The sequence below is a fragment of the Phacochoerus africanus genome, chromosome 3, assembly GCF_016906955.1.
Source record: "Phacochoerus africanus isolate WHEZ1 chromosome 3, ROS_Pafr_v1, whole genome shotgun sequence".
In the NCBI taxonomy this organism is placed as follows: Eukaryota; Metazoa; Chordata; class Mammalia; order Artiodactyla; family Suidae; genus Phacochoerus; species Phacochoerus africanus.
The window spans coordinates 167,622,596-167,646,496 of record NC_062546.1 but is presented as its reverse complement, the minus strand read 5'-3'; the positions used below and the strand labels follow the sequence as shown (position 1 = coordinate 167,646,496).

At 38.2% G+C, this 23,901-nt stretch overlaps 1 long non-coding RNA gene across 1 annotated transcript in view; it reads right to left on the bottom strand.

Annotated features, from left to right (window-relative positions):
• LOC125122252 (uncharacterized) overlaps positions 1 to 23,901 on the bottom strand; it is a 115,802-nt gene that overhangs the window by 57,795 nt on the left and 34,106 nt on the right. The window contains exon 2 of the long non-coding RNA XR_007133744.1: positions 18,689 to 18,772. This is a non-coding gene — a long non-coding RNA (uncharacterized LOC125122252). The remainder of the gene's footprint in view (positions 1 to 18,688; positions 18,773 to 23,901) is intronic.

Genomic DNA, 23,901 nt, shown 5'->3' with positions numbered 1-23,901 from the left:
GTCTATTTCTTTTATATCCCAGAAAAGAAACAGTGCGATAACAGCAAAATCTGAAATGATTGGCCAAACTGGCCTGATAACACCTCTTTTTATATATCCGGCTTTTGTTTTGTTTTGCCTTTTGTAAATAGCTGATGAGTATTTGGCTGAAGACCTGAATGAATAAACCTTCACTTCAAGTTAGGGTTTATAGGCACTAGGGGTCTATATCATATTCTACACGTTTCAAAATGCACCGAATTACAAGATGGCTATTTCCTCCCCAAACTTGTGAGAGTATCTATGTCACCGCAAACTTCAAAGCCTGATTCTCTTACATTCGTTTCACAGAAATGGGTACTTTCCACTCCCCAAGAGGGCAAGCATCATCTAACGTATGACATATGACCTCTTCTCAAGGATTCATATGATCTGGGGGTGGGGGTGGGGGGAGGAAGACAAATGTCCACCTTACAAGAGTGCTAGCATCTCTTTGGGGTTTGGGGAGCCATGGATCTTTTGTCCCAATATCCCTGCTTCTCTGTGGCCACTACACTGACACTGCCCACACCCTTGGCTGTGCATCCTGCTTGAATCCATGCAGGTTTCTCTTTGTTCTGTTGTCTGTACAGACAACAGTCACCCGATAGTGGAGGAAAAGTGCTATTCTGAAGCTCTGTGAACATAAGTAAAATATTGTTGAATAGTGCCTAAGGAAATAGAAGAACATTATTTTAAATTATCTCGATCATAAAATCCAAGTGAAGATTTGGCAATATAGCAGCAAAGAAAAAAAAAATCTCAAAACCAGTTATTCCTTTTAAATAAAAACAAAAATGAGAAACAGTAACTATTAGAAATCCCACCTGGTGCTTTTCCTGTGTTAATGATGCTTCTTAAATTGCATGTGGGTAAATGGTAATTTTGTTTCACACCATTAAAAACTAATGGAACCCTTGATGATAAGAAATGCCATAGCTAGCTTGTTGGAAAACGTTTAATTAATAAAGTAATAAAATTATTGTAAACTAGTGCAGTTTCAGGGAGAATTCAATGGGATATAAAACAGATAAAACATCCTAGAGAGTTTGTATAGGAAATAAACATTACTATATAAAATACCATATAAAGTTAAAGGGGTTTGTGTCACGAAGAATTAAAATTAGCTATTATACTAATAAAACAAAGATCATTCTTTCAGGGGAAAAATGCTAGAGAACATAGCTTATAAAAAAAGCTGTTTTTAATTATCCAAGAAAGCATGTAAATTATAAAAAGGGGAACGTTGTTACATTTCTCCATAATTTGGAACTCAGAATGTAGGCATAAGTATACATATAGTAACTTTTAAAATAATCAAACAATTGGTTAAAATAAAAACCTTAACTCATTCTCCTGCCTTACAATTCTTACGAAAGAATGGGAAAAAAATGCACAAATACATAAATATGTACAAGGATATCCACAGCAACATCATTAGTTGAAAATTTAGGGGAAAAATTAATAAGGGACTGAGTGAATAAGTTATGCATATACAAGATAAAAACAGAATTAAAGGCTAATTATCTATATTTTTCATGGAAAGATAGCCATAACATTGATAATTGAAGAGAGGCAGCTTATTGAAAACTGCATAATTTGAAACCATTAAAAAATCTAAATGTTTGTGTATCTGAAAGTTCAAGCTGTAAACTTGAACTTTAACCATTGTTTCTAGTGATGGAATTGTGGTAGATGGTAAGACAATTTTTGACTTTCCATTCTATGCATTTCTTTTTGGTTTCTCTGGTGTTTGCAATAAGTACTTATTAAATTTGTAAACAAAAAAATAAATTTTCTCCTTTAAAACATTTAAAAGTCATTCTACTCTTAAAGATGCAAAGACTAAATATAACTGGTTCTATTTCCAGGATGTCAAGATCAATTGTTAAATTCCAAAAAGTGAGGCTCTTTGGCTTTTTTGGCGAGTCTGAAGTATTCCTGTTGTCATAACTTCTGAAAACTTTCATAAATCTAGGATCAAAGATCCCTCAAAAAATAAAGGAAATGCCTAATATTTATATCACCACATCTTTACATATTTTTCTATAACGGGGGAGAAGTATCTATAAGAATTCAAAGTACTGTTTCTTCAGACAGAAGGGCAAGAAAACTCATTTTGGAACTGCATTAGCATTGTATATGGTTAATCATCAGTCATAGAATATAGATGCAGGCCTGGGATTTTTTTTTTTTTTAATTTTGGTACCCAGCAGGGTTAAAGATACCACTGAATAGCTTATAGTCATTGGGGAACTTTGTATATATTGTATTTAAGAAACTTCAGCCTATTGGATACTGTCATTCAGAAATTCTTAAACGCTTCCATGTGCATAAACCAGCTGTTTAGATGACCACAGAGCACAGCCCAGCATTGTTAGTTCCAGGAATTCATAATAGAAATCACTGAGAAGGCCCTTGTCCACTCCTTATTACACCAAATCAAAGCACATCATCAAGCACAGGTGATTCTGTCTTCTTGATATCTCGCTCATCTTCTCTCATCTTCATCTACATCTATAATCTTAGCCTGGGGCTGAATTTCTGACCTGGCTTTCTGGTCTCATGACCCCAGCCTTATGTCCTTTGCATCCATTCTCCTGAGTGGTATTTCTAATGACTGACTGGATCACATGACTCCCTAGCTCAAAACCCTTCTGTGCATCCCCAACATGCTCTTAAAATTCAAATCTTTAAAAGCAAGGCCTTTGAGGATGTGGACTCTGCTCACCTCCCCAGAATTACCACTTGCCACTCTTTCCACATGCACCTTAATTCCAGGCGTATTACGTCTTTGCTCTTCCTAGAACGCATGAGGCTTTTTCCTGCTTGCTCATGCCTCCGTGCCTACTCACATTTTGTTCCTTCTTCCTGGCAGCCTTCCTTTGCCTATCTCAGTCACCTCAGTTACTCATCCTCCAAACTCAGGTGACACTTTCTCCAGAAAGCACTCTTTGAACAGCTTCTCCACCAAGATTCAGGCTAAGTGTAGGATTCCTCTGGAATCTTAGAGCCCATTATTCATGCTGAAGGTATGCTGCCCTTAGCATATGATATGCCAATAGTATGTTCATTCTTCTGTTTCTCTTCTAAGCCTGAGACCCCCTTGAATACAGGAATATGTCTGGCGTAGTTCTTGGAATATAGCATTATTTTTTACAGCAAGACATTTTTGCCGACTGACAGAATGAATAATGATTGAGGAATGTATTATCTTGCATCCAAGAAACATACACCTAGTCAAATCTTTTCACTGATAATGCAGAAATGAAAACTATTACTGATTTTCGCTACCCATCAAATAAACCAAACTTCTGTGTACCCTGGCTGACCAAAGTCATTTTAAAAAGTGAAATGAGAGGCAAATATATTCTTAGTGAGATTCGTTGGTAGAGTCTGGCACCAAAACACCACCAGTGTCCAGGTTAAACTCCAACTACATAAAATGGTTTTGTTATCTATCCCGATGGATGGTTCGGACTGAGTCCACATATTGTTTAAGATAATGGTGCTTCTAGTGACAATCATAGAAAAATATGTCCTCAAAATAGATTACTAGACTAGAGGGAACCTCTTTTCTTGCAAAATGTCTAGCTCTATGTATGATTTGAGTAGTAACAGCAGCTTTCTGGTGTGATGAAGTTAGTCAACATGCTATATAGCTGAGGATCTGAAGGAAATGATAACAGCAGGCAGATGGACAGATGAGCCTGGCCAAAAAAAAGTAAGAGTAGAGGAAACTCTTAACAGCAAAAATCAACCAAGAAGCAGAGGAAGATAAAAGGTGATTCACAGAGCAGCTGCAGGATGAGAGTGAGGGCTCTGGATTAGGATTTTGTCTGTCTTGGCTCCACTCTGTCAAGTGGGTGCATCTCCTCGAAACTGCCACCGTCCAATGTGTGTGTGTGTAAAGGTAATTCTTTTAAGAGTCATTTAAGCATTGTAAGGTACAATATAAATAGAGGAAAATATTATCATTGAATTATAATACAATTGTCAAAGAGGTATGACTGGAAAAGATTGCTGGTCACCTACAAATTTCTTAACTAACACCTTCACCAAAAGAGGCTAAAGGCTTTCCATGCAGGAAAAAACAACAAAAAAAATTAACTCCATCTTTCAGCTACATCAAGATATTTTTGAACTACCTTCTCTCCTACTTCAGAACCAAGTTCCTCGAGTGAATACAAGTTACTTCTCATTTCCCACACACTGAGGTCTTGGATCCCAATCCTCTAGCAGCCACCGATGGATGTTTTTTAATCCTCTGCTTTCTTCCTCTGTGGCCTTTGCCACTTGTTTTACCACCTCCTTCTTCTTGACCCTCTCTCCTTTGACTTCCATTTCCTCCAGGTTTTCCTCCTACCTCACTGACTATTCCTTTTCAGTCTCCTTCACGAGCTCTCTTCTTCTGTTGGTCCCTTAAAAATTAGTTCCCTGGGCCCAACCCCCCCACATTCACACAGGCATAAACAGCCACCTGTGAAAAAAGACTTCTGGTCTCACTTTTCCTACTCACTATACTCGAGCAGATCATCTGAAATGTTTGAACAAGCTAAAGGGAAATTTATACTTCCTATAAAAATGTACTGTATAGATTAATAATAATCATAACAATAATAAGGATAGAAAGATAAACACTGAAATGTACACAGAAGGTATAGAGGTGCTAAATCCTAATGCTCCATACAAAGAAATGAGTAGGTAATGTTTAAAAGTGAAAAATGAGGAGACTGTGGTATAATTAAGTTATTTGCAGTGAAGGGAAATACCAGTGTGGGGGAAGTCAGCTAGAAGAGTAAAAAGCATTTCTCTGAGGAGTGAGAACTGCAGGAAGTCAGAAGTGTTTTAGGCAAAGGACTGCTGTTTTTCACAATACCTCTTATGATGCCATTTGGCTCTTTAAACTTCGCACACATTCATAGAAAAGGTGATAGGGATAACATTCCAAACCACCAGTTTCCTGATATATAAAATCAGTATTTTGATGTAAAATTTGCCTAAATGAAAAAAGATAACTGGCACCATTCCAAAGCAGACCTCCACGAATGGAGCAATAAAAGAGAAAAAAAAAAAATGCTCGAATGGCAGTTGAAGCAGGAGATGAAGCGATAACTGCCGTCTGGAATTAACTGCACACCCCTTCTCTACGAAGCACAAAACTGTACTACAATAACCAGCTCCTAAGTCTTCATCCCACTTCTGTTACAAGCAGCTCCTGTGCATGTTTGCCAATGGGAATCTCCAGGTAAAATTCCATCTGCTGATTCTTGTTGCTGACATTAAATCTGTCCTATTAGATTCTTAATTTAGATGTTGGAGTAATATCATGGCTTCATCTATTAGGTCACTTATTTCTGGCAGATAACACATCCGCGACATCTCTCTTAACTCTACACATGTTCGGCAACACCACACATAAGATTTTTAAGTGTTTCATTCTTAGAAGATATATATCTTTTGTGTAGAATATATTATAAAAGAAGTAAACACAGAACTTTCCACAGACTCATATATATTCCACATCGTAGGGCAGATATTTGTGAAGCCCCAGTGTGGCATCCTATAAAAGCCTTTGGGGCTTTACAAGTGTTATCGGATTCCAGTCCCAATAATTGGTCTAATGTATCTTGTTTACAGGCATTCCTGATTAAAAAACAGAGAAGAACAAGACAGGAGGGGGCAAGGAAGGAGCATTCATTAGCAATCTCAAACTAAAAGGTAGTCAGAATCTATAAACTATTGACCCCATAGACAGAAATTTCCCTTCATTTGAAATCAATTAACATTTATACATGAGCCATTAAAAAGCCATCATGCTTATAAGCCATTACGGTGTGTACCTACAGTATTGATTAGCATGCAGTCAGTTATTAATTAATGACATCATCACTCCCAAACCTCTTAAAGCCTTCAGTGCCTTAAAGAAACACCCCCACCCACCAGAGCCAAGAACTCCACATTAGACACACTCTATAGCCTCGAGCAGAAAAGTATATGTTTTCACAGAGCCTCTGTCTATCCTTCTAATGCATCAGTCAACCCATAGTGCATGGTGGTGTGCTCCAAAATATGCCGTCTCATTTTAGAAGTAAGCCATATAAATCTCTGACCATATAATAGCTTTAATGAGATTTGTACAAGTGGCAGCAGTGTATTAACTTCTCAAAGCATACCCAATGTGAAAAGTACCGTCATCTGCAATGTACATACAATGCCTGCCATCTAAAGCTAAAACACCTCTTTCATCCTGAATACCCCCTTACTCTACTCCTAAAGTACCTAACAAAATGGGCCCTAAAACTGTATGAAAACACAAACACTACGATCTATAATATCAAACGTTCTTTCTTTCATGCAATACAAACCAAAATAATATTTTTAAATATCTCTTTTTTTCCTTTAAAAAAAAATTTTTTGTTCCACTCTCTGTGCAGATTCAAGAAAACAAGCGGAAGACCCTAAATCATACTGTGAAACAGAATCACTGCTGTTTACTTAAATACCACAGTCTGTTAAAGGGCAACACACTGACACAATGATAAAAGTCATATTAAGTGCACAATAGGGTTATAAAGTAAAAGCTACCCCAGGGAATCTGAAATCTATTAAAGAATGTTAACATTATCTTTCTTTCTAAATCAAATTAACCTCTGAAGAAGATAGATATACCACAAAATAACTAATTATTATTCAACCCATCTCCTATTACTCTTAATCATGGATAAGCTAGTTACTTGGTGTTCTCCACAAAACTGTTTAAATAATACAGAAATTTAATTAACATTTCTTCGTTGTGCAATTGTATATTGTGGTTTAAAAAGCTTCCCAATAGAATTTCATTAAATAAGTACAAGAATGAGACCAAACCACCTGAATTAAAATTCTACATTTTTCCACTGTCTTCTCCCCTGGGACCTTAGCAGATTATTCATTGTCCTCATTCCGAGTCATTGCATCATTGCAAAGAGAAGGTTGGACAAGTTTGAAGGAATGCACAGACGCACAAAATATGCAGTATATGTCCTCATCTAACATTGTTAGGGGCTCCTTTCTCAGCCTGGAAGATGGAAAAGAAAGCACCCTTGTAAGATGATATTATTATCATCATTGTCATCATCATTATTTTGCCACAAAAGAGCTCTCTCTCTCTCTCTCACTAGGTTAGAGACCATCCTGAAATAACGATTACAACATGAGAAGACAGGGCAAGAAGGAGGTTAAATAAAGCCCCTCTGTCTGGGGCTCACAATAGAAATCAGGTGTATTTGCTTCTGTGGAAGATTCTGGTTCATGGAAGAATTTTGCGTCATTTTTTTTTTCACCACAATCCAGATATGCTTATTTCTTCCATAAAGGAAGACATCTTTTTTTTTTTTAATAAAATTGGCAGTGAGGTTATGTGTAAGGCAAATTGTGACTGAGCCAATAATCTGTCATTCTTACCATCCAGAATGTTCACATGAAGATATAAACAGAAAAAGAAGCCACTTCATATGTAAAGAAAAAGGAAGACGCTTCCTCAAGATCTCAAAAGCTCAGATTCACACTCACCAGAGGGAAGAGTGAGGTGAGCAACAGAGAAGGTACGAAGGGAAGAGAAGAAATACTAACAGCAATGACAGATACCACAAATGATTTCACACCAAAGAACTTACTTTAAACTTTAAGCAAGCACTTTGGTAGACCTGGTAACACTGCTCTCATTTTATTCATGGCAGAAAAATCATACTATGTGGTCCTGATGCAAGTAAAAACAGGCTCTTCTTCAGAAAGAACAGTGTAACATCGAACTTCAGGGCCGTGAGATTATTGGTTTCAGAATGAGCTCATGGCAAATTCTCCCCTCAGCTTCCCTTCCTCCTATCCCTAGAATTCCCTGGGTTTAAACAAAAGTCCCTCTATTCAAGGGGAAAAATCCATGGCAATTGAAGGCTACCATTCAGTGCTCTGGGTACCTCTCATGTCTTAGATAATCAGAGAGACGTTGAAGAATTTTAATTTTTTCTGCTGACCAGAAAAAAAGGAAAACCACAAATATATGCATATATTTATTAGCTCTTTGGAGCAGATCATTTTACTGGCACTTAAACATCAGCAGCAGGCAGTGAGCTTCCGTAAGTCCAAGAACCTACCACCAAAGGTTTTTGTTTATCTTTAAAAAATTGCAGCTAGATCAGACTTTACCTAGAAAGAATTATATGGGATTCTGAGGTCCCACAGGGAAAAAGGAAAGGGAGCTCAAAGGAACAAAATGTATTAAGCATTCATCGTCAAAGACTTGGTAAGTGATGTGCACACCAGTTCCTCCCAACAGTTTCCCAGTTTTAGTGATGAGGATTCTGAGGCTATGGTAAAACCAGAGCGTATCAGGTGCTAAAGGCTGGGTTGAACCCAGTTCTTGCTGACACTGAAGCTGACTTTTTCTCTGCTTCACTATTCTCCCTTAATTGCATTTGGTTGAAAATAAGCCTACAAAAGTTATCCCAGATTTCTTATGGCGTAGAGCTTACTACCTCGCACCCAATGAAGAAATCACAAAGTAAGGACTCCTATATTTACTGTTCTTGTTGCTGTTAATACCGATTTAAAACATGGGTTGAAATTCGTACCAATGATTGTGAGTCATGGTCTCTGCGTACAATCTAGCAGAGGACTTCCTGGCATACAGTAGGTGTTTACTATTTATCAAGACTTCCTGACAAATACATAAAACAAGAGCCAGCCTGGGGGAAATGGGTCACCTGTACATCATAGTTTCTCTCGGTGGTAAAGAACTTTACTTTTCCACTGAGACATAGATAGACTTTAAAAAAAAAAAATCAGTCAAGATGAAATGGAAAGCAATTATTTATGCCTTTGTAAAAACCCCAAACCTGTAATTTAAAAACAACAAAAATGGCAAAATTAAACTTGATAGAAGCATGAATTTTCATGTACACAAACACACCATATAGCCATGTGCGCTTTAAGGGAAACGTTCCCTGTCTTATGAAAGTGAGGCAACTTGTTATGATTTCTGCACACTTCCATAAAATACCAAAGAGGGAAAAAAAAAAAAAACCCTCCTGTCACTTGTCAGCTAGTTCAGTCACTGCTGCTGTAGAGGTACCATAACATATGCACGTCCCCTTCTGAAAATGTATCAAAAGGGGCTTTGGTAAACTCCTGTATAAGCATATCATATGTGCTAAAGCCAAAATGACTTAAATTCTATTCCCTGATGGATCTGCACATCAGATGCATAACTGATTAGTGACAACTGACACACAAACAGAGAAAATGTTCACTGTTAGGACGAACACACGATTCACGCAGGAGTGCCACCAGGATGGCATGCTATACTTTTTGTATGTACAGAAAGTATGTTTCTCTCCCAGGAGAAAATTCTAGTCAAATAACTTTGCCTTGGAAGTACTTAATCTTCAAACTGACTTGGAAATGTGTCTTCAAAAACTCTCATCCACTTAATGTGTTCATCATTAAAACCTTGAAAAGTAGCGAAGATGTTGCCGGTTAAGAATAATTCATTCAATAATATTTCTCAAATGCTTATTCTGCGGAGTGTGTATTTCACTAAAGCATGACAGGAAAAAAATGTGCTAGTAACATAAAGAATCTAAAATATAAATTGATCGCATTGTGTACATTGCTCATAGATTGAACAATTCTGAAAGATATCAAAGGACAGGAACTGTCCTGCAAGGATCAGTGACTTAGAACAAGACAGAATTCAAGCAACAGAATAAAAGATCATATTCATCCTATATGTGAACGACAACTCTACGAAGCACTGAATTCTTCAATTTAATTTTTTATTTGTCTTTTGGGAAAGTTACCACAAGTATTCCACTACCATATGGAAAACTATATCTTTAGGAATAATGAAGCATTTAACCCAAGCGTGAGACAGACTTAGAAACTATTTTCTTCTTTCAGAAAAAGGTAAAACTATATTAAATGAGTCATTTCTACAAGTTCTCACCTTGGCAAAAACTGCATGTGCCCTCAGCTATAAATTTCAGGTAATTTTTTAAAAAATATTTTTACTTTTGAGGACGTTTCTCTCTCCTTGAATGTACACATTCATTTTGTGGTGTCTTTCTTCCCATACCTTTCAATGAGATCGCAGCATAAAAGGACGGTCCTGTCTAAAGTTTCTGATAGACACAGAAAAGACAATCCTAGATGATGCCCAACACACATTTCTTACTCTGAAGTTTGTTTTGTTATATTTCTCTTCCCCTAAAATCTTACCTCTCGACCTCTACCTACCCAGCTCCCCAAAATCTGCTGGTTTCAATCTCCTTGGAAAGAAGACCTCCCTCTGCTATTTTCTCTGCTCCTTCAAATCACAATAAAGAGGTGGATGAAAGAACATCTTAAATCAGTCCGCCTAAAACAAGTGCCTTCTCGGCCCCTTCCTAAATGTTGCGACAACTGCCAGCCTCCAAGAGACATGAAATACTGTTGGGAGGGTGCAAGGCCATTCCTACCACATCTCATCATCTCATCTGAGCAGTAAGAAGCCAGCGGCAGAGCTTGCGAAGGTACGAACGTCTTTTAACTACGGGACTTGGTGGTAGACCAGATCCCTTCCTCCTTCCACATGTATTCGAGAAACCCTTCTTGTCCCTTTCCTGCTTTTGCCCCTCCCACCTCCCGCTTCAGGTTGCATTTGCACCAAAAAAAAAAAAAAAAAAATGCTGCGGATGCACCATTTCTGGGAATTGGTACTGTGCCTGTCCCACTCGAGATTGTTCTGCCACCCGTGCTTTGCTGCTTGGGCGCCTCCATCCTTGGAGTGCTCTGCCCCCGTGCTTCCGGCCCCCATGCCAATACTATATTCTGACTTCTGCGCCGAAGCCAGCCACTCCAGAAGGCTCTGTATTTAAAGTTTTCCATACCAGAAGAACTGCACATAGATGAAGATGCATTTCATCAACTCTGCAAGAAACAAACACCAAAACAAAACCCTGGAACAACTGCATCACTTTCTTAAAGTGAGAGCCCTAAAAGCCAAAATTCTAGGCCTTCACAGGGTTCGTGCCTTGCATTTTCTTTTACATGAAGTTGCATTTGCATTTTTCTTTTTACAAAAAGAAGAATAAAACCATGTGGGTTTTAGGCAAATGTTTGGGTGGGTTTTTTTGTTTGTTTGTTTACTTTCTCAAGGCTACTTTTTATTGCTCCAGCCATTGGCACTAACGTCTTTGGTATTTTTCTCCTAGCTCTCTTGCCTGATGTGTTCTTAACATGTTTTCATAGCCCCTTTCTCAGTACTGTAACACATAATGAAGCTTTCCAGTCTCTGCCTACGTTATTTGCCAGGAATGGTTTACAGAAAACATAACCAACCTATATGGAATATAACATCTGAGGACTATTTCAAACTTATAAGAAAGAAGCTACAAGAGTGACTTTTTTTTTTTTAAACTAAATCAGCCCACATGCCAGTTACCAGAATGTTACCAGAATGTTACGGTTTACCAGAATGTTACCTCCTTATATGAGGTGGCTGCTTTTTGCACCAGTTCCTGATGTTAGTAGGGTGTGATAAAGAAACTGCAAAATATAAAGGAACAATATTACAAGCCAACCTGTTGATATTCTGAACAAGAAAGCTCCTTATACTGCACCAAGTAAAACACTATCATGTAATATTTGGGCAATATTCTAATGCACTAAGGAAGGCCCTGAAGGCTTAACTTCTGATCCATTCACTTCTGATCATTTTTATGATCCAAAGTAGTTCTCGCTCTAATATAAGACATATCTTCAACCACCTACTAGTTACAAAAGCCATTAAATTCTTGAAGATTGAAGGTGGAAAAGTAAAGTGTGCGTATTTTAGACCCCAAATGATCTTCCTGTGGCAATTTTAGACTAAACTATGAAGAATTCTGCAATTTTAATCTCCTCAGTAGCTTCCCATTACTAAACAAGCACAGTGCCACGGTGCAAATGTAGACGTTACATGTCATCTTGATCTGCTGCTTTTTTCTTTCATTAAAGCTTTAATGCAGCAATTATGGCTACGTTGCCCTATAAAAAAAGGAAAAGGCAGTTTACTTTAAAAAGTGAAATTGCATAGCCTACTATTTAATTATACACAAATGTAAATGGCCTATTTTTCCATAACTGGTTATTACAGCACTGTTTTACTTTCTGAGTTTTCACAATCTCTAAAACCTACAAAGCTTCCTGCTATATAATTGTTTTGTTACATTATTGTTTTCATCTTATTTTTTCTTTTAATGTGAGTGCAGCGGGATAAATCTTGGTTTTAAGCCAGCCACTACTTCATCTACTTAAGCTTTTATAGATGAAGATTGCTGTAATTATCAGAATACCCGCTTATTTCTGAAGTATTATCCTGGCAACCTGCTGGCATTTACAACCAATTAACAAGCTTTGCCATTAGTTGCATAAGGGATATCGCAGAGTAAACCCATTGTGTGCTAATTTTCTATTTTAGATAATCAGTTTGGCCATCCAGAATGGAAAGAAGAAGAAAAGAAAAGGTTTGACACTCAGTGGTAGACATGTAAAAATTACTGCGTGCCCCCTAGAGACAAAGGTATCCTGCAACTCAATGATTGCTTTGTTGCCGTCACTATTGGTTCTTAAGTATTTCCCTTTGTCTCTTTTGGAAGAAAAAAAAAGTGGGGATTCAGCAAAGTAATCATGTCCTGTCTCACATGATCTTGGTCTTTAAAAGCACACTAGCTTCTCTTACTATCCTGCCCATAATTTGACCAAATTGTACAAGTGTTAAACACCTTTAAAAAAAAAAAAAAAGAAATTGAGCACGAGTTCTTTGGGTTTTTGGTTTTGTTTTTTTTTAAATGCCTTTCAACCTATTTTCCTTTCCCCTCATCCCCCACACCCATTGCTATTAGAGTAAATTAATGCACCGGCCTCCTCCAACTGAGCTGCCTTAAAATTAGCCTGCAAGCTGGGTTTAGTTAAAGCAGTGTGTTGTCGTCTTATTGCTCTGTTTAAACAGTCTCTGATAGTAATATATCCTGAAGTTGGGTTGACAACAAGGCAAGAAGCTGCAATTGTGTAGTTCTGTTTTGCTATTAAAGCTCAGGATTCACCCCAAGAGAGTAAATGTCATCACCAGCCCTGAGAATGTCAGTGTGGGGCCACAGGAGACTCCAGAGCTTGTGTTCAGAAAGAATCTATCCCCTTGAGTCTTGGGCAATACTAATAGTTACTTCATCCCTGTTCTCTGCTTCTATCTGAAAAGTTCTCCAGGTCAACAAGCTGCCTCCTCTCTCCTGCCCCCCTGATGATTCCTCATCAAATGTAACTTGTTCTCTGTGAAGGCAAGCACAGTCTGGTGTTTTGAAAGGACTGATACTGACTTGTACTTATCCTTGGTATTTGTAAAGTTCTTTGGCCACAGAGCTTCTGAACCCCGCCCCCCACCACCACCACCACTCTGCACTTTAAAATCAAAGCTTTCAGCACCTCCATCATGGGCTAGTAGGTTTCTCTATTTGCAGTCAAACTGGTCTTTAGATCACATCACCATCCTCCTTGCTTTGTTCACACTCAAGGCACTTGTCTGTGACAGCAGAGTTGTAAAGTACCCATCTCTGAGGACCAGCTTTACCCTGGATTAATTAAGAGCCTTACACATACACACTCATACACAAACTCATGAGGAGGTACTCACTATCCCATGGACCAGATTAAAAACTTCTAATAATTTCCTTCTGTCCAATAGTTTGATTACAGATGCAGGTAATGGATCTGTTTATAGGTAAAGCCATATTATCAGGGCATGACACCACTATAAGAGACTTTTCTATCTTCATAACCAAATCCGCAACTCATTATAGCATTAAATTTGAACATATTTTTCCAGCAAATGAAGACATTATTATGCTTCTCACCAATATGGCTTATTGAAATCAGGAGGAGACATTCTTTTCAAGGTTTGTTATATGCTTATACTACTGTAAAATTCTTATGAAGAAAACCCTAGCTAACTTTCCACTTTGACAGCGCGGGAACCTAAATCCTCATGTTTTGTGCACAGAACTACCCAATCTCACATACACACACACACACAAAATCACTTACAAGGTCAGAGAGAGAGAGAAAAGACAAAAAAAAAAAAGGAAGTCCTTTTTTCGTTATTCCTGTCTTGTAACTATTCAGGGAGGCTAAATTGGTGAGCCCAATAATCTAAATATAACTCCTGCTGTTATGCCAATAGACTTGTATTTTAATAGTTATTAAAGTAGCTATTTTAACTGGATTTGTTTCCTAGGAAAGAAATTGCTAATTTCCAAGTGTAGTGATTTGAAACTGCTCTATTGGAGCTGTAGTAAAGGAGGAGAGAAAGAAAAACTCTAAAATGTCTTTTTGGAAATGCTGCAATTAATCAGTTCAACAGGTAAGAGCAGCCCTCCTGAAGTCTTACTCCCACAATAAGAAGGAGGGCCACAGCTATACCAGTTTTGCATCTGAGAGATATTTATTTAGTCTCCCTTTATGTGCATCTTAGAAGTTCTAGAGCTGTAAAAATGGGGTTTTCCCCAGCAAATAGTTAATCCTAGTGACTGCATCCTCTCTGGAGTGCAAGTCTTTCTCCCATTTTCCTACCTTTGTGATCTTGCTTAAGTCACCTCTCTGTGCTCAGTTTTCTCAACTGTAAACTGTGAGAGTAATTACCTTATAGAGTTGTTGTGGTAATTAAATACAATAAGGCATGTAAAATGCTGGGCATGATGCAAAGTCCAGAGTAATACGAATGTAATTTATTGTTCTATAATTTTATACTAGTGATCAGATGAAGATCAGAGCAGGAACAGAGGGAGGGACACTGGGAGAGGCCAGAGAGGAAGAATTTATATCTATGTCATCATTTCTTCCTAAGGGTGATACCTATGGCTTTGATTTTGTTTGTTATACAGGTAAGCCTTAGGCTGGAAAGACTGTTGTCAAAGAGAGCTAGTCTCAGTCATAACATATCAGTAAGCACACATATAGTATTTTATAATCACCTCTTACTTTTCAATAAACTCCACTAGAGTAAATAAAATAAATAGCAATATGTGGCCATTACCAGTCAATATTGGGCATTTTGAAAATATACTACTGCCTGAAATCAGCTAAAGTTTATCTTATAAAGAGATTTTATGTGTAAAATTAGTCCCATTAGACTTAGTGCAAAGTATTTCCCACAATGAGAGTAGGTTTAGCTTCTTGGCTTGTAAATTCCACACAGCAAAATTCTTGTCTGTTTTTCTCATTGCTGCATCTCTAGGACTCAGCCAGGGCTTTACACAGTAATTATTTATTGGAGGGATAAATGAATGATTTCATTTTCTGTTGATGATTTTTCTATCAACTATTGGTCTTTAATGAAACATTAAATCAATTAAGTGTTAAGTCCCTAGGGCTGTAGTAAATTATGGAGCTGAAAACACAAAGAAATTGAGATGAAAGAATTCTGTCCCAAAATAGTTTACCACATAGTTTTAGGGCCTCTTTAACGTCCATGTGGTAAGGTTGCTAAGTTCAAAAACAGTGTTGTGTTTTCCTGAAAACTACAATAGCATTCTCAGCCTGCAATCGTTCTATAAACAGAAAATTGAAGCTTTCCATTTCATGAAGAATGCAGTAAGAGTGAACAAATGCTCATCAAGATCCGAGAGCCTATTAAAATCCCAAATTTGCCTCTTTCAAGGAATGCTTTATGGTTGTGTGCAATTATTAGGCCAGCCCTCTTTGATCCAATAATCTGTGGTGAAAGTTAGAAAAGTAGCATGTGCATCACAGTTTAAAATTATTAGACAGAGGAGAATGTAAAATTGAATATGAGTCAGGTTCTAGAATAAGTTGACGGATTTTAATTGTAGAATGGAACCAGAATATACCTTACAACTTGAAAACCTCTAAGGCACATTTCTATTGCTGTCAAAAGGTGAAATTGATTCCACCTCTCTACAAGCTCATCAAAGTTTTCCAAATAGCAGCCTTCAGCTGTTGAGTGTTATGTTTCGATTATATTTCAGATGACTTTTCTGGTGTGTTTTTTAATTGGCAGGAGCTCAACAAACATTTTTATATCACAAAGAGTTTCCTTTTACATTAATGAAAATGAACCAAACTTTGAGAGAGTACCTTCTATCAGCTTGAGCTTCCTATTTGTCGCAGAATGTTAAATAATAGCCGATCTAGCCATGAAAAATTTTCAGAATAAAAGTACTGCAGTTCGGATTAAAAATCCTATAAAATGCATCTTGCATAAGATTTGTAGCTTTTAAAGAAAAGCAAGTGAAGACAATTATAACACATTTATGATTCTAGCCCAATAATTAAGAATACATTTTCATTGTCATTGTTTTTCAATGTTAAGTTAAAATATCTTTTTAGAGGAATGTTAGTCCATATAAGGATGTAAAGTCATCTGCATTTCTTCTGAGTTCTTCTTGTATTAACATACAAAATCACAAGAAATTCTCAATTCAGCTTAAATATCACCATTACAGATTTCTTCCATGGCACAAAAAATTCAAGTTAGTTCTGTCATTATGACCAAACTTGCTATTGTCTTCACACCTTATATCCTTCCAAACTGAGGAATATCAAATTTAACAAAATTTGAAAAAAGTATAAAAGGTAACAAAAGCCTGTCTACAATATCTAATAGCTATCCTTTTTCTCTAGAGTATAATAATTTCAAAAACATGTATTTAATTTCCTTTCTGGATCTTTTAATTCATGGCTGAGAGCTTTTCATGTTGCAACTGCATACATACATGCCTCCTTATCACTTTTTAACAACTTTCCGCAAAAGCAATGTAGAACAGCCACATATGTAAGACTATGTTTCAAGATATTTATGAAAGGAGCCTACATCAGAACCAAAAAAATAATAAAAGTGCAGGCAGACTCTTCAGAATATGTTTTACCATGTCACCGCTTTTGAAAGGGAAAGGAATAAAGGTCAGGAAAAGCAGCTGCTCAGCACAGCAATTTGGGAAGGAAGAGATGTGTAGTTTATAATGACATAAAAGCCATCCACACAGATGAGTGTTCTGGGGTTGGAGAAAGGTGACTATCTGAGATGATTGCTGCATGGGGCATCAGGGTAGTGTCAGAAGGCCTCTCTTCTTAATTCGATGATGTATTAATAGCAGCCCAAACCATCCCATTCACAGGGGCTCACCCACTCCCAGGCTAGAGAGAGGAGCTGGCAAGCTAGATGCCATATCCTAACCCAGGAGCAGGGCTAGCACATCTGACCTGGATTATCTTCTTCCTGACCCCAGCCCTGGTCCTGACTTCAGACCCTCTTACTGTCAATTTTCCTGGAAGGCAAAGAGGATGTGAAGGAGTGACAAATACCTGTAGTGCCACCTAAAGCATAAGAATCTAGAGTCCATTCTGTTTCTGGAGCAGTATCAAAGTATAAGGGAGCTCTCAGGCTTGGGTGGTTCAAATCCTAGCTTTGCCTCCTTCTAGCTTTGTAGCCTTCAGAAAGTTACATAAGCTTTCTGTGCTTCCATTTCATGCCCTGTAAAGTGCAGCTGGTGAATAGTACCTCCCTGGTAAACTTGTCTGGAGAATGAAATGAGTGCCAAACCTCCGTGTGAATTGCTTGGCATAAGGCCAAGCATATAATTGGTTCTCCATAAATATCAGCTATTAGTATCATTATTGTGATGCGAGCAATGTCTACCCCTTGACCATTGGCACCATCCCACCTCTTTTCCCAATGCTGGCCCTAAACACCAGAGGTTGCCATAATAAGTTTGTGACTCTGGATGCATACAAACATTTAGACAGCTCTAGAGACTTGAGCAGAACTTTAATTATTGAGCCCCTGCAGTTTGAGAACCTCCTGGTTTTTGAGAACCCACTGGTCTTGAATAAGGGACTAGGCGTGATGTTGAAAGGCACGCCAGTGGCTTCATGGATGTGTAGGACAAAAGAAGTCTCAAGGGAGGCTGTCACACATGGTTTGGAATTCCTTCTCTCTCACTTATCAGCCAAGGAAATCTACTGCGGGCAGGTTCAAGAATTTTTATGAGCATCCGTTCCTTTTCTTTAAAACGGCATAATGGTAACAACCTGCTTCCAGAGTTGCATGAAATTAGGATGTTCTAGATAGAGATATATAGAGAGAAGGTTTATTTCCTAGCACACAGAAAGCACACAATGTGTAGTAGTGTCATTGCGAAGAACAGGAAAGAGCTTAGTTGTGGACCCAGGGGAATTGTAGTAGATCCCAAATAATGGTTCCCCAAATATGTACAGGCTCTAATCTCTGAAATTCATGAATCTATTGTTACATTGCACAGCAAAAAAAAAGACATTGAAGATGTAATTAGGGTTTTTAGTTTGTTTGGGTTTTGTTTTTTTGTTTTGTTTTTTGGCCACGCACAGCATACCAAAGTTCCCAGGCCAGGTATTGAACTCACAGCACAGCAGCAGTAACCTGAGCCACAGCAGTGACGATGCCGAGACTCCTCTAGGCCACTAAAATATTTAAATAGGGAATTTATGCTTAATTATCTAGATAAATTTAGTCTAATCACATGAGCCCTTAAAAGCAGAGAACTTCCCCCTGCTAGATGCAGAAGAATGATAAGGTACAAGGCAAAGTCAAAGAGATCCCAAGCCTGAGAAAGACTGGACTCACCGTTACTGGCTCAGGAAGTAGGGGTCCTCATGCAAGGGTCAGAATAAGGCCTCTGGGAGCTAAGGGCAGTCCCCAGATGACAGTCTGCAAGGAAAGGAGAACTTGAGTCTTAAAACTGCAAGGCACTGGATTCAGCCAACACCTGAATGAGCTTGGAAGGAGATTCTTCCCAGAGCTTTGAAGAAGAATCAGTCAACCCGGTGACATCTCAATCCTAGCCTTGAGAAACAGGGGACAGAGAAACCAGCCATATCAACCCGGACTTCCTATCTGTAAAACTGAGATCATAAATTTGTGTCATGTTAAGTGCTAAGTTTGTGCTAATTTGTTATGGCAGTAATAAGAATATAATACAGGAAGTATTAATATAAATGGGTCTCGCTACTAGTTTGTGATATTCTCAGTTGGAAGAAGAGCTGCTAAAAGACAGAGCTGCTACCAAATAATGATAGCTAATGTTTTTGATCATTTACTTAGTAGGGCACAATGCCAAGTGTTTTACATATATTATCTCCTTTTATCTTCACAAACTCATTAGGTAGGTATGGTTACAACTGCTATTTTGCAAGTGAAGAGATAAAGAAATGAAAGCACAGGAAGGTTAAAGACTCAGCAGTAATCACTGAGCTTTACACATAGCAGAACCAGGATTCAAACTTAGACAGTGATTCCAGAGCCTAGGCTATTCACTGTAATACTAGGCTTCCCTCAGCACAGCACAGGGATTGGCATACAATCTACAATAGACCTTCTGCTGAATAGTTGAACAAATGAATAAGTGAATACCAAGAAATAGTTTATAATTCAAAAGAGTGAATAGTTCTAACTTAACCAGACTTTTCAGTCTCAATTATTTCTAGAACCTAAAGCCTGACCTACCCAAGGGAATATTACTAAATCATTTTCTAGTCAGTTAAGGTAGGCTCTGCTGTTAGAATAAATAAACCGATAATCTCAGTGGTTCAGCACTACCAAAACTGATTCTCATTTGTGCAAACCTGTTCTGAGTGCAGGCAAATTTCCAGAGCAACTGCCTTCCGTGCAGTCACCTGGAGAATCAAGGCTACTTTGATTCTGTGACTCTGTCTTCTCAATAGAAGGTCCTCTAAGTTGCTGAGGCAGAAGAGCACCTGGAGACATCCTACACACTCTTCCAGGGTTCAGTGTGAAAGTGACATCATTTACACTCACAGCCCATTGACCAGAACTTGTCTCAGGTCACCCTCAATTACAAGTCTTAGACTTGCAGTTTTCCATGTGCCAAGGAGGAGAGAAGCATCAGATCCTATTGGCCACTAGTAATATCAACCAAAATCAACTCTCACTCTCTAGAAAAGACTTATTTAAAAATAATAGCTCTAACTTCCCAAATTAAGTGTCTCAAGAACCTCTATTTCAGTGCAGTCTGTTTGACATCCTGCCTTCCAATCTACACTTCAATCCTTCATGACAAATCTTTTTCCTGTTGCAAGGCTTTCCTAAATTACACATGGCCAACAACGAGATATCCACTTAGACAGTCCACCTGACTTCCAGAGCTCTGAAGACCTTGACCTGGAACTCTCAGAACACGATGTCTCTATACTGTCACCAAACCGAAGGACCTTCAAAATTCATGGTCAACCAACATTAATCAAATATTTATCCATCCTCAGGAACCAAGAGAATTCAACTATCAGAGAGGACAAACTGAGATGTGGGTTAATTTTTATTTTATATTAAAAACTCACCCCTTGGGAGTTCCTATTACGGCCCAGTGGGTTAAGAATCCAATAGTCTCTGTGAGGATACAGGTTTGATCCCTGGCTTCACTCAGTGGGTGAAGTATCCGGTGTTCCATGAGCTGTGGTGTAGGTCACAGAAGTGGCTCAGATATGGCGTTGCTGTAGCATTGGCCAGCAGCTGCAGCTCCAGTTTGACTCCTAGGCTGGGAGCTTCCCATATGCCACAGGTGCAGCTATATTAAAAGAAAAAAAGAGAGTTGTAGAAAGTTCCTCAACCTACGCAAATAAGAATTTTACTAGAATCTCATTTAGACTCATGCTTTCTTTTTTTTCTTTTTAGGGCCACACAGGCAGCATATGAAAGAGGTTCCCAGGCTAGGAGTTGAATCAGAGCTGCAGCTGCTGGCCTACGCCATAACCACAGCAATGCCCGGTCCAAACCGCTTCTGCAACCTACACCACAGTTCCACAGCAACACCAGATGTGTAACCCACTGAGTGAGGCCAGGGATCAAGCCTGCATCCTCATGGATATTAGACAGGTTCATTACTGCTGAGCCACAACAGGAATTCCTAGACTCATACTTCTTTCCCTAAGTTAATTAGTGGGTATGGGTCTTGTTTTGGATTAGTGAAGATGTAAGAGAAAGTAAGGAAAGGTCCCTATAATATAGGAAGCTAAGTTAATATACATGTCCCCAAAGTCTGACTCTCAGATTTCAGTAGGTGTAGCATCACAAACCTGAAAAATGAAGCTTAAACCATAGTGATATTAGTGTTCATCTTAGAGAGATTAGCCATCTCTCTTATTCTCGTGGAAATGTGCAAAATAACAACTTCACATTTTTGGAAAACTGAAAAAATAAATTTGGCCCCATGTCTTGAGAATGCTCTGAGGAAGACTTTGTTATTTAGAATAGTGCTTCTCAAACTGTGAGCATGCGGAAAGTGACCTGCGGAGCTTAAATAAAATTAAGATTCCTAGTAACTCTCCTCCTCAAATGTCTGTTTCCAGTAGGTGTTCTCTGTGACCCTAAAACCACAGTTGAACACACAGCCCACGTGATGCTGTAACAGCTAGCCCTGATCCAAGTGATTAGGCTACAAAGTGTTTGTTTTCAGTTTGCAGTGAAATAAGGAGCTCATGTCAGACTGAAAATCAATGCCCAGCTCCCTTCACCAAGACAGTCTTGCTCTTTAAAAGTTAGTTGGGAGTTCCCGTCATGGCACAGTGGTTACCGAATCCGACTGGGAACCATGAGGTTGCGAGTTCGGTCCCTGCCCTTGCTCAGTGGGTTAACGATCCAGCGTTGCCGTGAGCTGTGGTGTAGGTCACAGATGCGGCTTGAATCCCGCGTTGCTGTGGCTCTGGCGTAGGCTGGCAGCTACAGTTCTGATTCGACCCCTAGCCTGGGAACCTCCATATGCCGCAGGAGCGGCCCAAAGAAATAGCAAAAAAAAAAAACAAAATAAATAAATAAATAAATAAATAAATAAAAGTTAGTTGAACTTAGCAGTGTGTTTGATGATGAAGATGATTTCTATTCTGGAGTAAGCTTCTTATCTTGAGGAGGCAACAGTTGAAAGATAGGAATCATGCACATTCTCCAGCCTGAGGAGCTATTTTCGCTATTAGGTTCAAAGATACTGAGATGGGGGTTAGCAATTCCTATAATATAAAGTCCTCTCTGTCTCTCTTGTAAGTGCCATAAAGCTAGAGCTTTGGGAATAGAGACCCCAGGGATACTGTTCACTCTTGTTCTTATTGCTGCTTCCTATGATATATTACCACATAGAATTTCTTTCTGGGTTCCCTGATAAGGGCCATGTAGTTATAGGCTTAAATATATACATATATATATATATATATAATATATACATATATATATATAAAATATATACATATATATAATATATACATATATATAAATATATATATAATATATACATATATATATAAAAATATATATATATTTGGCATTCAGGCAAATTTCCAGGTTCATTCAATTTTATCCATATTTTATCAATGATTATACCGTACATGATCATTAATGGAATAAAATGAGCTTCTAGTTTAAAATATAAAATACTGTTTTTATTTTCAAAGGAGTCAATTAAAATCAGAATGTCAATTAAATATAATAAAATCCCAGGTTAATGGAGATGATAGATCAACTCTAATCCAAACCACCAGGTAACATCACAAAGTATGTACATTTTGACTTTGTAATCAATTTTTATAGATTTAGCACTATATTCCACTCATGGTTGAGAGAAGCCAGTCTTAATGACAGGTTTCAAATTTATTGTATAATACTATAGCATCAAAGCAACACATACACACAAAGTACACATAGAAGAATAAATTTAAATTTGAGTTTCTTACTTCATCCTTTCTTCACTATGAAATTACAAACCTACTGAAAGTTAAAGGGCAAAGAGCATGACTTTATATTTTTCATAGTAACTTGGGCATAGTGGGGCTCAATAAATTGAGTGAGCTTGAATTTAATCAAATGTAACAATTTATTGCCTATTGTGTGCTTAATAATGCCAAATTCAGCTTATTTTTTTAGTCCAACCAGTAAGTATTTGTTGAATTCAACTATATCCCAAGTACCAAACCATATGCAAAAATAACTAGGTCTTTGGAGAGTGCTTGTGTTCTATCTAGTCTAAGAGAATGAAAACTAAATGAGTTTAAACAATACCATATATCATATTCCTGAAAGAAGAATTATACTGCCCAACACTTCAATGGTCATTAAACTGAGTAACATTCAAGTGCATTTCCTGTATTAACTTGCTATCATCATAAGCCCAGGCATGCTGTTTCGGTCTGAATTCTTTTATTTTTTTGGCCACACCCACAGCATGCAGAAGTTCCCAGGCCAGGAATTCAAGTCATGTCACAGCAAAGACCAGAGCCACAGCAGTAACCCAAGCCACAGCATTGACATCAGATCCTTAACCTACTGTGCCACCAGGGAACTCCTCATCTGAATTCTTGAAGGCAAGCAACAGAAACCATCTCTAACTACTTTTGGCAAAGATTAAGATTAAGGATTTTTCTTTTTTTCTCTTTCTTTGCCTTTTCTAGGGCCGCACTCGCGGCATATGGAGGTTCCTAGGCTAGGGGTGTAATCGGAGCTATAGCCAGCCGCCGGCCTACACCAGAGCCACAGCAACTCAGGATCCAAGCCACCTACACCACAGCTCATGGCAACACCAGATCCTTAACCCACTGAGCAAGGCCAGGGATCAAACCCGCAACCTCATAGTTCCCAGTCAGATTCGTTAACCACTGCACCACCAAGGGAACTCCATGATTAAGGATTTTTCAAACTAGAATGTCACTTGGTACACAAGAATTTGAATTTAATTACTGGTTAAGGATAGACCTAAATTATTTCCCTCCAAGGCCTGAACCACTCAAACTTTTAAAAACTCCCTACTGACCTCGAAGTAATGACGCCTGTTAGGAATCCTT